This window comes from Macrobrachium nipponense, chromosome 30, assembly GCF_015104395.2.
Source record: "Macrobrachium nipponense isolate FS-2020 chromosome 30, ASM1510439v2, whole genome shotgun sequence".
Lineage (NCBI taxonomy): Eukaryota > Metazoa > Arthropoda > Malacostraca > Decapoda > Palaemonidae > Macrobrachium > Macrobrachium nipponense.
Genome location: NC_087218.1, coordinates 45,867,114 through 45,881,997, shown reverse-complemented (window position 1 = coordinate 45,881,997; position 14,884 = coordinate 45,867,114).

The window sequence follows — 14,884 nt, the reverse complement described above, 5'->3', positions numbered from 1 at the left end:
CTCCAGCTATATGGGTGGAGGAGAGGTGCCAACTGAACTTGTCCGCCAGGGAGAAGATGGCTACCATGACATGATTCAGATGTCGTGACTTGGAGCCTCCCCTGTTTACGCAATGGACTACCACTGCGCTGTCCAGAACTAGCTTTATGTGGGAGTTCTTTGGCGGGGACGTAACCTTTTCAGAGTCAAGAACACTGCCATCGCTTCTAGTACGTTTATGTGAAGCCGGCGGAACTGGGCTGGGGTGACCAGGTTCCTTGAACCTTCTTGAACTGAGAATATCCTCCCCAGCCGCTTAATGAAGCGTCTGTGTGGATGGAATAATCCCCGAGGATTGGAAACTGAAAAAGAAGGGGTACTGATATTGACAGGTTCTTGGACTTTTGCCCAAGGGCATAGACGATTCCTATAGAAATCTGTGGGACTGATGACAACTTGTCCCTGGATCTGACATTTGCTTGTGAGCGCCAGATTATTTGGTTAGGTCTTTCAGTTTGGCTTTCATCAAGATGTTTGTCACTGAGGCAATTGGAGGGAACCCAGGATTCTTTCCTGGCTTCTCCTTGAAGCAAATTTGTGTTCTAGAAATTGCTTACTGACTTCGCTATTTCCTTTCTCTTGGCTGATGGAATCGACAGAGTATGGGAGGATAGATTCCATTGAATGCCCAGCCACTGAAAGTTGGACTCCGGAGTGAGTCTTGATTTTGTCCTGTTTATCTTGAACCCCAGATACTCTAGGAACTGATTACTTTCAGTGTGGCTTTGTGACATTCCTCGACTGTTGGAGCCCAATCAACCAATCGTCGAGATACGCTACTACCATTATCCCCTGAGACCTCAGTTGTTGGACGACTACTTCCGCCAACTTCGTGAACACCCTGGGTGCCACGTTCAGACCGAAGGGAACTACCTTGAAGGAGAATGCTTGATCTCCTATCTTGAAGCCCAGATAAGGCGAAAGTGTCTTGCAATAGGGATATGATAGTATGCGTCTGTAAGATCGATAGAGGTGGTGACGGCCCCACGGGGAAGTAAGGTCCGCACCTGCGAGATGGTCAGCATTTTGAACTTGTCGCAGCGAATGGCCAAGTTTAAGCGGGACAAGTCTAAGATTACCCTTCTTTTTGTGAGCCTTTCTTTGGAACGCTGAATAAGCGACCTTGAAATTTTAATCTGTTGACTCTCGCTATTGCTCCTTTCTGAAGGAGGTCCTCCGCATACTCCGTCATTTCTTTTGATGGAAGTTGAAGGAAAGGTCCCCTGGATGGAGGGGATTCGCAACCCAACTCCAACCCAGGCCTTTCGACACAATACTCTGTGCCCACTTGCTGAATCCCCACCGGTGCCGGAAGAGAAACAGCCTCCCTCCTACCTTCGAGCTCTCACTGCTGCTGGGTTGAGTGACCTCCGCGGCCTCCCCGGAAGTGTTTTCCCCTGTTGAGAGACCTTCCTGATCCTCTCTGACGAAAGGATCCCCTACCTCTGCCTCCCCTGCCAAAGTGGTCGTATTGCTGAAAGGCCTGGCCTTCGAACACTTGGTTGAAGGCTGGGGAGACAGCGTAGGAGGTGGAAGGTTGAGGCTGGGGGGAAATCACGTAGATGGGCTGTGATTGAGCCTTAGAAGTAGAGGGTTGGGTTGATTGTACCAACGGAACAGCCGAAACAGCCTGGGTGAAGCGTTGTTGCTTTTTCTGGTAAGGCTGATAACGTTTCAGTTTCCGCTGAGACTTACCTCTTGCTGATTGGTCTTGGCGTCTCTTTGCAGTGAGGACCCCAAGATCCTTAAGGCTTTGGTTAAGCCTTGTCGCTTCCGCCTGGACCTCCTTTACCATTGAATCAGGAAAGAGGTCTGCCCCCCAGATGTTGGATGAAAGCAACTTATTCGACTCATGACGAATAGTTGCTTCCTGGAGGACATGTTTCCGGCAGTTAGTTCTGGCTGTAGCGAACTCAAACATGTCAGACTGGACTGTTTGCGTCAGTGACTTGGTGAGAAGCTTGAAGAGCGGCTCAGAACCGTAAGAAATAGTCGCTACTTCCGTCATTGCCATGGTATTAATGGACCTGGCTAGCCTAGTCTTGGCCTCAAATTCAGCTTGAATGAGGCTGTCCGGAAGCCTAGGCAGCTTCTCACCAAACTGATCCATAGCACAGTCTGGCTTGAGTTTGCCCGCCGAAAAGGTGTTGGGCAAATCTTCCCACAATTCTCCGAGTGAAGGGAGCAAAGGAGATGTGGGGTCTGCTTCCCTTAGCTGTGGCAACGACTCCCCCTTCTGGGGCCGCTGGAATAGTGACCGTTGCTATTTTGCTGAGAAAGGGGAAGAGGAGTTCCCTCCTCCATCGTAAAAATGGTGAAGGGACTCTTGAAGGCTTGAATTCTCGTATTTGAACAATCCATATCCTCTAAACACCTGAGCCATTCTCTTTGAGCCTGGTCACGTGAGTAGAGGACTGCCTCCTTAGGGACTTTGTCATCTCTAGTCATGGCTGCGTCAGTGAGTCTGGCGTAGCCAATGAACGGGTGGTTGGAGACCCTCCGGTAGAACTCGAAGTCCTCAATCCTTCGAGTACCACACTCCGGAATGGAAATAAGACCGTCCTGGAAAGGGGCGTATGACGCCACCCTCCAGGGGTTATTCATAGAGAACGGAGGCAGAGAGTCATGAGGTGGGAGCTGAGCTAGTCTGGTGCCGAAAGCTGGGGGAGTAGCTAGAGGGCCTGATTAAGTCCGGCGATGATGTTGTCCTGAGACGTAATCCTGTCGGACAACCGGTGAGAACATCTGCTCCATGCTGCTTCTCAGAGAGCCGACCAAGTCTCCAATGTGTTGTAACAGTCCAGCATTGGGATCCAAAACCGAGCTGCTGTGGAGGTGGATGGGTAACTTGGAACAGGTACCAAGGGGAGAGGAGAAACTGCTGCTCAGCCGGAGTACGTGGCCTCTCCTTGGAAGACCTGCTCTTTGAGGATTTGGAGCTTGAAACAGAAGCTCTAGACCTCTCTGCTCCGGGGTTTGCAGCCGGAGACTTACGAGACGTTGGACGCCGACGAAGTCTTTTGGACGACGACGACGTCTTTTTTGAGGGTTTTCACAACCTTCTGGCCCTTGACCTTAGGTCTTACTGAAGCGTCGGGTGAAGTATAAAGGAGCTCAGCTCCTGTAAAGCCTTGGAAGGAAGCTGGAGAATTAGCAGGAGTAGAAGACCCAGTGGCGCCCAAGGGAAGCCCTTGGGCGTCCAACGTACCTACCTCGACCAACAGGTCGTCAACACCTACCATGGCTCTATATTCAAATCAAGTGTCGCGAAAAAAAGTCGACGAGATATCTTGGCCTGGTTCCTTTATCGAAGCGGCGAGCTGTTGATGAATCGCCGCCATAGTCGGGGCTGCCTCTGCCGGGTCAACGTAACCCGTCGACTTGCCGCCGGGGAAGATTAGGACAGCCAACCTCTTCTCTAGAATGTAGGGCTGTCCCTTGGCGGCGTTCTTCCCGATCCGCCGACCCAAGCCCTCAGGGTTGCCAGAGCGGTATCTCTAACGGCGGGAGCCTGGAAGAGAGGGCGTTCATTAGTTTTAAGTTTAAACTTAAGATTAAAACTTAAGTAATAATAGGCTTAGTCTAAAGACATAGGGGATGTACCATCCAATATAAAAGAGCTTAAGCTTAAAATAAAAGATTAAAATTAAACTTAAGATCTAAAACATCTATTGGAATTACCGAACGGAGTTGGAATACTTACCCCGTCTAAGAACTGACTCACGAGATCGTAACATATGGTGCAGGTTTCGTGGAACCAGACCTGCAGATTCCCGTGCGGAGTCGCGCATGGAGCGTGGGACCTGCAGACTTCATGTCCACAGGGGTCCTGGAGCATGGCGTTGCATCCTGGATGCTCACAGTTGGTGGTCTGTAAGTGAAAAGATACATGAGTACCCATAAAAAGAACATCACTTACAGGCTAATAGGCTAATAGAACTCCGTTGCATGCCGGAGCGCGAAAAAATTTTGGGCATAACCCCTCCCTTACAGCCTGAATAGGCTATAACCCCAGAAAGGTCCGGTGTGACAACGTGGGTAAGGGAGGGACTCCGCTTAAGCTAGCTTAAATTAAATTAAAACTTATGATAGCTTAAAAAATAAACACAAAAACACTTAAGCCTAATAGCACTAAGTACCGGAATAATTCCGGTGCGCGGCGGTGTTCGTGTCGCGATATCAGCGAGACGGGATGGTTAGAAAAGACCAACTGTACGCCTGATGTCCGCCCGCAAGGGTGAACTAGCAACCTTCCACGTGATTGACGGGGCTCCGGTAAGATAAAAAGCACCAACAATCCGGGGAAGGATTGAGCGAGAGGGCGAAACAGACTCGAGCAAACAAAACCCGAACTGGATGCACGTAACAACGGAGGAGGGGGAAGGCCAATCCCCCTACCTAGGTCACCCCAGCGCACCCATGCGGCAAGAGAACGGTCAAGTCCAGTCCTGGGTCTGTCCAGCCTCCCTTACTCCCTCCGCCTAGGGAGAGGGAGACAGGCACGGGTATGTGGAGCGAGCGAGGACAGACCTCCCTCCCCCTGGCTCTATGGTAGAGCGGGAGGAGGGTAGGGTGACTGGACGGGCGCCTGGCTGCTTCGCGATCACATGGTGACCACGGAGCGGTAACATAAGAAAACACATCAAAAAACATAGCCTAGGTTAAAGCAACCAACTAATCAGTGAGATGCTATAGAGAAGCAACGAACTGATGAGAGGAAGCAATAAAACTGGTGGGGACCATGAAATACAGGACCTAGGCTACGTAATATGGCAGACGCCGTAGGCTAAACCTAAAATACATAATTACTAAAATTAAATTAAAATAAAGTAAGAAAGTAAATCAGTAGGAGAAAAAATCCAGGAGTGTACGACTAACCCGAAAGAAAGTCTACCACTCAAAGCTAGCCGGGGCCGATACTAAGAGCTGTGGCTAGGGTCTGGATGGAAGATGCCTACGCAAGGTAAAGAAGACATGCATGCATGACATAAACCAAGTAGGCTGGACCCCTAACATAATATAGATAACTAGCAATAGAGCGTAAAGTAAACCCCGGAACGGGAAGGTTCTAGGTATGGAAGACCAAGAACGAAACCCGCCACGAGGCAGAACAATGCCGCCATGCTTCCGACCAAGAGCCAGTATTTATACCTAAAAAAACGGCAAATACTGACTCAAGCTGGAAAAAACCAAATAGAAACATTAACGGATTACTTAACTTAGCTGCTGCGATGGCTGAACGCTCCATATCTAGTAAAATCCTTGTAAGGGGCACAAAAAACACAAGAGCAAAAAAGGTACGTGTGTACACAGTGCGCTAACTTAAAAGGATGGCCACCAGAGGCGCAGCAGTCGGCAGCATGGGATGGAGTAGTAGTAGTTGCTGCCCACTCTGTGGGTCGGCTCCCCTCTTGTGGGGGTTTTGTAGTAGGAGATTTCTATTGGTAAGTGGTTCGTGGTAGTGGTCTCACTCGCCCTAGTGTTCATACCGACACCCTCTTGGAGGGTGAGCGAGTCAGTAGTACTGACCTTTTCTTTATTTTATTTATTCTCTGGTATGTGTTAGTGCATTTACCTTAGAAATAATGGATTAAAGGGATATTTCGCGCAGCGACACGAACTGAGCCCAGAAATGTGTTTGTTATAGATAACCCAGATGCACCACATAGCTCTAGGAGTCTTCTCCCATTATCATTTCTAGCTCCAATTCCAAATTTTCCAATTGTTCCCTGAAAGCCATCATACTCTCTTCCTACTTTAGCGTTAAAATCTCCCATCAGTAACAACATATCATGTCTTCTAACCCTCTGTATAACTCCAGTTAGCTTTTCATAAAATTCATCCTTCTCTTCTTCTCCACTCTCTTCAGTAGGGGCATACACCTGTATAACGGTGATGTTTGTATATTTACCTCGCAACCTGCAAGTGACTATTCTCTCATCAATACATTCATAATGCTCCAACATTTTTTCAGCTTTCTTACTCAAAGCAATTGCTACACCTCTCTCATGTTCTCCCTGGTTTGTATAGTTCAGAAAAAAACGCAATTTTGGACAAATTGTCATTTTACGCTCGATGGTTCTAGCCGAACGCATTCCTTCTTGGAATGGATTACCTGGCAACTCAGGATGACAAGTGAGCGAGAGCTAACTGTGTATTGGGCTGCTGATGCAGCCCAGTACCAGCTGGCTCTCCGAGATGCACAGTCGGTTTATGTCTCTTTCCCCTACAATGATTGACTACCGAACCGTATCTCTGCCCGACAATCACAGACTTAGGCCTCTGATTGACGGGGATTCTCGCATACATGAATGACCATCTCTACTGCATCGCCTTGGACATTGCAAGAATTTTCAGACAGAGATATCTCAATTGACTCTATCATCTTTCTGTTTACCGCACGGTAACAGAAGTCTGTAGCCTAGTCTCCTGCTACATCGCACCCCTGCGATAATGCGGAATGATTTCTTCAGACATCTGAGTTTGTCTTCTAAAATATCTCGTAATCGTAGGTGTGCAATTGTTCATTGTTCACCCCGAATTACAGATGTATAACGGAAGACATCGCCTGCTCCCCCCCCTGCCAGCTCTACTTCCAAGTATTGTCCTCCATGGATAACCTAAAGAAGAAGATGATCAGCCCATGAGAAACAGTTCTTCAGGCAATACATCCCTGTGTTTTCATTACTGAAAAGTGCCCTGCTTTCATTGCAACTACGACTCCTCACCGAACAGCAATGAAATAGCGGTTTAGCGTTTTCAGTCCTTTGTAAGCACAGGTTCAGAATCTTGAGAATTACTTCTCTCGATTCGGCTGTGAAGACGTAGGTAGCATTCACCTTCCACCTTCGTCTTCAACAGCACATAGTGTTGTTTCTCCTTAGCTGAGATTCAACTACTATAAGAATTCTGTCTTGCCATCAGTGACCTCGGTCTCTAGAAGGCAATTGACTTTCGCCTGTTGGGCACATGCCTTAGAGAATCATCATCTGCCGTCCGGCATCGGTGGCAAACAAATAGATGTTTCATACATTCAACTTCCCTGTCAGATATATACTTAGCTATAGACTCCGTTGTCCCCGATAGAAATTCGAATTTCGCGGCACACTCTACAGGTAGGTCAGGTGATCTACCGCCCCGCCGCTGGGTGGCGGGAATAGGAACCATTCCCGTTTTCTAAGTCAGATTTTCTCTATCGGCCGGGACATCAACATTGTTGTTGTTCCTCCTGATTTGATTTTCGTGTTTTTTCATCGCTATTGATCTTCTAAGCCGGTCTTTTTGGTGACGTATTGGATCTTTGGTTTGGCATACTCTTTCGTGGACTGTTATTTGGACTTGATTTTGGATTTTTCTCAATGTCGGACTCTAGCTTTTCGGTTAGAAGACAGTGTGTGAATGAGGGATGTATGGTGAGGCTACCGAAAGCTTCGGTAGATCCTCACACAGTTTGTAAGGGGTGTAGACAGAATGAATGCTCTGTATCTAACACCTGTAATGAATGTGTAGGTTTGAATGAGGAAGAGCGGAAGAATTTGAATTCCTATTTTAAGAAAATTGGAAATGGATAGGGTTAGGAAGGCTTCCTCCAGAAGCGTAAGTAGGTCTTGTTCTAGCGAGCCAATTAATATAACACCTAACCCTAAACCTGTATTTACTTCCTCTGCTACTACTAAGACTGCAAACCCGGCAACGGAAATTGCAGATCTTAAGGCTGCACTTGAAAGGATGGAACGTCAGATGCAAACTTTAAAAGGTAAGCGCAGTGATAGTGACGTAAGTGTACCCAGTGCAGTGGAGGGTGCGTTTAATCGGCTCAGCTTCATCTCGCTCCCAGGCCTAGACCGCTTCCAAGCTCACAGGCCCAGAGGAGAAGGAATGTCAAAAGCCTTACGGAGGTTATGGAGAATCCCCACCGATCAGGCGTCCCCTCGGCAGATTCTGTGACGACCCGAACTGCCAAGGATCGCTATAGGAAAAGCATCCTAAAAAAGTGTTTTTCTTCTTCGGATTCTTCACCACAAAGAAAGGGCTGGAGTTCTGACGAACTTTCACGCCCCTTAAAAAGAAGTTGGAAAGCTCCAACGTTGGATTCAAGTCCGGAGTTTTTCCCTGAAGGATCGCCTTGCGAAAGGAAAAAAGCCAAATATATTCCAACTCTCAACTCGGAGTCTCCTTCCTCCTCTAGACCTCCTTCACCTACATTGGAAAAGGAAGAAGAGAATGCTGCGGCAAAAATTCTACTAAAAGTACAGGAGCAGATCTCCTCTTTAGTAGGAGTTCTTACGAAGGAGACTCCCAGAAGGAAGGACTCTTTTCTTCCAATAAAAAGATCTACAGGAAGAAAAGACGTCTCTGGCACAAAAATAGCTTATGCTACTCCTCGGACAGGAAGTAGAAAGAATGCGCCAAAAGCGCCAGAAAAGCCATCCTGGCACAATGCGCCAAAAGCGCCAGCCTGGCGTGATGCGCCAGCCTGGCGCGATGCGCCAGAGAGCCAGATGCGCCAGAAGAGCCAGATGCGCCAGAAGAGCCAGAAGCGCCAGAGGCACCAGAGGCGCCAGAAGCGCCAGCCTGGCGCAATGCACCAGAAGCGCCAGCCAAGCACCAGAATTTACGATCTTCTTCCAAACGACATTTGAACCAAGAGGATTCTTCTAGCTTTCAGCGGGATCAGACTTTACCTGGCAGGGACTCTAGATGTCGCACAGGCGGCCGTAGCCCCTGTCAGGATAGAGCTTTTTCCGTTGAGAGCGATACGAGAGGACATCCTTCTTCTGACAGGAGAGAAAGACGTCGCACAGGCGGCCATCGCTCTTGCCAGGAGAATGAGAGAGTCTTGTTGCAGGATCAGCCTATCTCTCGTAAGGACGCAAGTTGTCGCACAGACGGCCGTCGTTCTTGCAAGAGTGGGGTAGATGTTGCGAGGGACTCATCTCCTATCGAGAAGAAACTATCCTCTTCGGAGATTGAACTTGATTTGGAAGATGTGTCGGATTCGGAAGATCGTACGGCTGCAGGCTTATCAGATTATAAGACGCTAGCAGCCCTCTTACTTCAAGAGTTCGGAGACTCATTAAGCCCTACTGCTCCACCTTCTCCTAGATCTTTGTTTACCAGCACTAAGGTCTCAAAATCGTCCTCTTTCATTAAGATGAAACCGACCATTTCGATGAAGAAGGCGCTTCGGTTTGTCGGAAACTGGTTTAAAACCAAGGAGGAGGCGGGGAGAACCGTCTTTGCCTGCCCTCCTTCCAAACTGGCAGGAAAGAGAGGTATCTGGTATGAGACGGGAGAATCACTGGGTCTTGCTCTCCCGACCTCTGCCGAAGCAGATTTTTCAAATCTTGTTGACGCTTCAAGGAGACAAGCCTTGTCATCAGCTAAGATCACAATCACATGGGGGACTTCAGAAATGGACCATCTCCTCAAGGGATTGTTTCATGTCTTAGAAGTTTTTAACTTCTTAGACTGGTCCCTTGGGGTGTTGGCTAAGAAAACTCAGGAGTCGGAGTTTCTTAGCCCAGAAGTCCTTCATAGTGTCCTGTCCTGTATGGACAAAGCAGTCCAGGATGGATCAGAAGTGGCTTCTCTCCTCGGAACTGGAATTTTGAAGAAAAGGACTTTGTTTAGTTCTTTTCTAACGAAAGCAGTCACTCCAATCCAGAGGTCGTCCCTGCTTTATGCGCCTCTATCGGATCAATTGTTCCCTTCACAATTAGTAAGGGACATTTCCCATTCTTTGACTGAAAAGGCCACACAAGATCTTTTGGCCCAATCCGCAAAGAAAGCAAGGACCTCCGTTCCTGTGAAGAGAGAGACACGTACCCCTCAACAGCCCTTTCGAGGGAGTTCCTCTTCTAGACCCTCCTCTAAGAAGAGAGGAATACCAAAAAGAGGTAGGTCTGCATTTAGACCTATCAAGAAAGCCAAATGAGATTCCAGTCCTTCAAGCACCGGTAGGAGCCAGACTTCTGAAATTTTCAGAAGAATGGGCTCTGAGAGAGGCAGACAGCTGGTCTCTTTCAGTAGTAACGAAGGGATATCTTATCCCCTTTCGAGACAGACCTCCCTTGACGACGACCCCGAGGGAACTGTCGGCCAAGTACAGGGACCCTGCCATGAGAGAAGGACTTTTACATCTTGTAGAACAAAAGGAGGCCATCGAACTGGTCCAGGATCCGCATTCCCGAGGATTCTACAACCGTCTTTTTCTGGTTCCGAAATCCTCGGGAGGGTGGAGACCGGTTCTGGATGTGAGCGCATTGAACCGATTCGTAGAGAACACAAAGTTCTCTATGGAAACGTCCAAGTCGGTTCTTGCGGCTCTTCGTCCCGGAGATTGGATGGTCTCCCTGGATCTACAGGATGTTTACTTTTATTTTCCCCTGCATCCCTCATCAAAGAAGATTCTTCGATTCATGATGCAGGGCAGAGTATTCCAATTCAGGGCCCTGTGCTTCGGCCTTTCTACAGCTCCTCAAGTTTTCACGACCCTAATGAGGAATGTTGCGAAATGGCTACATCTGAAAGGGATAAGTATATCTCTTTATCTAGACGATTGGCTGATAAGAGCAAAATCGGAACATCAGTGCTTGAAGGACCTGGAGACGACTTTAGAACTGACAAAATCACTGGGACTACTCGTAAACCTCGAGAAATCACAATTGATCCCCAGACAGAACATAGTCTATCTGGGGATACAGATGGATTCTCGGGGTTTTCAGGTTTTTCCATCGCAAGAGAGAATTGCTCGAGGCTTAGAAAAAATCTCGAACTTCTTAGGGAAGGAACAGAGCTCGGCGAGGGAATGGCTCAGTCTGTTGGGCACCCTTTCCTCGTTAGAGCAGTTCGTTTCCCTAGGGAGATTGAACCTCAGACCTCTGCAGTTCTATCTCAGACGAATGTGGAGTCAGAAGACAGGAGATTTGTCAGACTCGTTTCCCATTCACCAGGAGATAAAGTCAAACCTGAAGTGGTGGTTAACCCCCTTAAGAAGAAACGAAGGAGTGTCCCTCTTGATTCGGAACCCTCTCCTAGTGTTGTTTTCCGATGCCTCGGAAACAGGTTGGGGAGCAACATTGGGTCCAAAGGAAGTGGCAGGTACCTGGACAAAGGAACAGGTGGCACTGCACATCAATGCGAAGGAACTCCTGGCCATTCATCTAGCCCTGGAGTACTTCGAAGCGGAAGTCAGAGGAGTGGTAGTCCAAGTCAACTCGGACAATACCACTGCTCTGGCTTACGTCCGAAATCAGGGGGGGCACTCACTCTTTCTCACTATACGAGATCGCAAGAGATCTATTGACCTGGACGGAGGAACGGGGCATAATACTCCGGACAAGATTTGTTCAGGGAGTGAAAAATCTAAGAGCAAGACAGATTGAGCAGGAAGGACCAAGTACTTCCGACAGAGTGGATGCTCCACTCAGAAGTCTGCAAAGAGCTTTGGTCCCTCTGGGGAAAACCTCAGATCAACCTGTTTGCCACGTTCCTCTCCAGGAAGATGGACAACTTCTGCTCTCTAGAAGAAGATCCCAGAGCCATAGCGATAGATGCTTTCCTTATGGACTGGTCAGGCATAGACGCCTACGCCTTTCCCCCATTCAAGTTGCTGGGGGAAGTGCTAAGAAAGTTTGTTGCATCGAAGGGAACAAAACTGACTCTAATTGCTCCCTTCTGGCCTTCCCGAAACTGGTTCACAGAGGTACTGGAATGGACAGTGGACTTCCCCAGATCTCTTCCAGAAAGGACAGATCTGCTCAGACAACCCCACTTCGTGAGGTTTCACAAAAACATCCAAAGTCTCTCCCTGACTGCCTTTCGACTATCGAAAGACTGGTCAGAGCGAGAGGCTTTTCTAAGAAAGCTGCAAGTGCAATCGCTAGAGCCCGCAGGTCCTCTACCTTGCGGGTCTACCAATCGAAGTGGGAAGTTTTCCATAGATGGTGTAGGTCGAAGAAGCTGTCCTCTTCCAATACCTCTGTGACCGAAATCGCCGATTTTCTTCTCTTCTTAAGAGAAGAGTCGAAGTTGGCTGTATCTACTATCAAGGGATATAAGAGCATGCTCTCAGCTGTTTTTAGAAACAGAGGCCTGAATTTAGAAAATAATAAAGATCTTCATGATCTCATTAGGTCTTTCGAGACTTCCAAATTGAGATCTTCTCTCCCCCCGAGCTGGAACCTGGATGTAGTCCTCAAGTTCTTGACTTCTGACAGGTTCGAACCTCCAGATAAAATCTCGTTCAGAGATCTTACAAGAAAATGTATATTCCTGTTAGCCCTCGCAACTGCTAAGAGGATCAGTGAATTGCATGCTTTGGATTCTCGGGTGGGTTTTAGAAAAGACACTGCTGTGGTTTCTTTTCAACATCTATTTCAACATCTATTCCTAGCAAAGAATGAGAACCCTTCTAAACCTTGACCTAGAAGTTTCGAAGTCAAAGGACTCTCTTCCCTGGTAGGTAGAGAGTTGGAGCGGTCTCTTTGCCCAGTCAGGACCCTGAAGTTCTATCTAAAAAAGAAGACACAGCTTCAGGGATGTCGCCAGAGTCTATGGTGTTCAGTAAGAAACCCCAAGAGACCTATGTCAAAGAACGCACTGGCGTTCTTTGTCAGGAATGTAATGACTTAAGCTCACAGGGATTGCCAAGAGAACTCCTTAAAGCTGCTTAGGGTAAAAGCTCACGAAGTCCGTGCAGTTGCAACTTCCCTATCTTTTACTAAGAATATGTCAATGAGAGACATTTTAGCAGCAACTTATTAGAGGTGTAATTCAGTATTTGCATCCCATTATTTAAAGGATGTTAAAGTAACATACGAAAAATGTTTTTCTCTTGGACCGTATGTATCAGGGGATACTATGCTTGGACATGGAGCAGATACTGATCCTTAAATAATTTTTGTTTTTGTTTTCTTTAACGATTATTTGTAACAATATTGGTGTTGAGTTTTGGGTTGCTTGAAAGGATGTTCGGGGATGACTCCTTTCAATCGTAGTACTAACCCGACGATAGGATCAGGTGATCGGGATCAGTGTCGTGCTTTATGATAATGCCATTAGGCAAGGTGTTTTGTCATGTAAGTGGATAGGACCCCATTGACAAAGATCCTAAGGTTCTGTCGCGTAAGTGGGTAAGACCCCTTTGACAGACCATTAAGAACTCTTAGCATGAGGTCACTACCTCGCTGAGGCTCTTGAAGCGATGCAGGCTCCTAGGCAGTAGCCATGAAGTCTTTCGCTAACACAGGTAGGAACCAAGGTTTTTTATTTTATTACCTACAACGTATGTTGTTTCCTGTCTATTCAGTAAAATTAGCATTCTCTTACCCTCCGCCAAAGGTGCCAATCAGCTAAGTATATATCTGACAGGGAAGTTGAATGTATAAAAATGTTATTGTCATGATACAATAAAGTTTTATACATACTTACCTGGCAGATATATACTTAGCTATAGACTCCGTCGTCCCCGATAGAAATTCGAATTTCGCGGCACACTCTACAGGTAGGTCAGGTGATCTACTGCTCCACCGCTGGGTGGCGGGAATAGGAACCATTCCCGTTTTCTAAGTCAGATTTTCTCTTCCACCTGTCTCCTGAGGGGAGGCTGGGTGGGCCATTTAATCGTATATATCTGCCAGGTAAGTATGTATAAAACTTTATTGTATCATGACAATAACATATTTGTATAGTCTCTCGACATAACCCTTTAAAGGAGAAAGTTACGTGACTTGCTCGGATGCTTGGACAGCTTGCTTCACACAACCGAACGCAGTCAGTCGGCAGCTGTCAAAGCTCCCAAGTCAGTTACGAGCTTCGCTGTTCCAGATCAATCATTACTTCGTCCTACTAGCTTGTCCCAGTACCCATACAATCGCACCCACCATGGAGTGTCGGTGTCCTATCCATTACGGAGACGGAGAGACTTCGCCGCAGGGGGATACAAGACCACGAGAGGCTTCGCTGCAATGGGATTCGAGAATGAGAGACACTTCGCTCCAGACGGATGGACCAGTATGGGTACTGGACATCACCAAAGAGGGAACTGCATGGCTTTTCCTGCGAAGTCAAGCATCCAGGGGATGGGGATCTGTGACGCTCAATTTCATACCGAACTTCGTAGCAAAGACTCAGAATCCTTTGGTCCCTGCCGATCGGTTCGAGTTCTTCACAATCCCCTCCCTAATGGACTTCACCGCCTTTGATGCGAAGGAGATGCTGCTTTGTCCTGTGAGGGCGCGAAGGCTCTATCTGAAGAAAACTTGACACCTCAGGTCTGAGTGTTGACACATCTTCATTAGCACCAGGATGACCAAGAAGAAGTTACAGGAACACTCTCTCTTGCTGGCTGTGTGAGGTGATCAGGAGGGCGTACGAAGCTGATGGTAGCGACAACATCCGTACCCTTCGTCTGAGAGCCCACGAAGTCAGAGATATTGGTCCTTCCTTCGCGTTCCGCAAGAACTTCTCCGTGGCGCAGGTACTGAAGGCAGGGGTCTGGTCCAACCAGACCACATGCACCTCCTTCTACCTTCAGGATATAGCCCACAGGTCCTTGGACAATTGTTCCTTAGGACCCGTGGTGGCTGCTCAAGACGTTGTGTAGCTTACCCAGCTCCCGAGCTGACTGAACAGCATCGCTTCCTGGTGTGACTGCATGAAGGGATAGGTGATTGAGAAGGTGACTGGCCTTCTCTTCCCCATCTTTTTCTCTCCCTCTACCTGTGGGCAGAGGGACGCGGTAGTCACTACGATGGGCAGGAAGCGATGCAGGTAGGCTACATGACCGAGCCCCATCCTGTCCCTTTCATTAGGGATAGGAGTGAATATCCACCACTTCCCC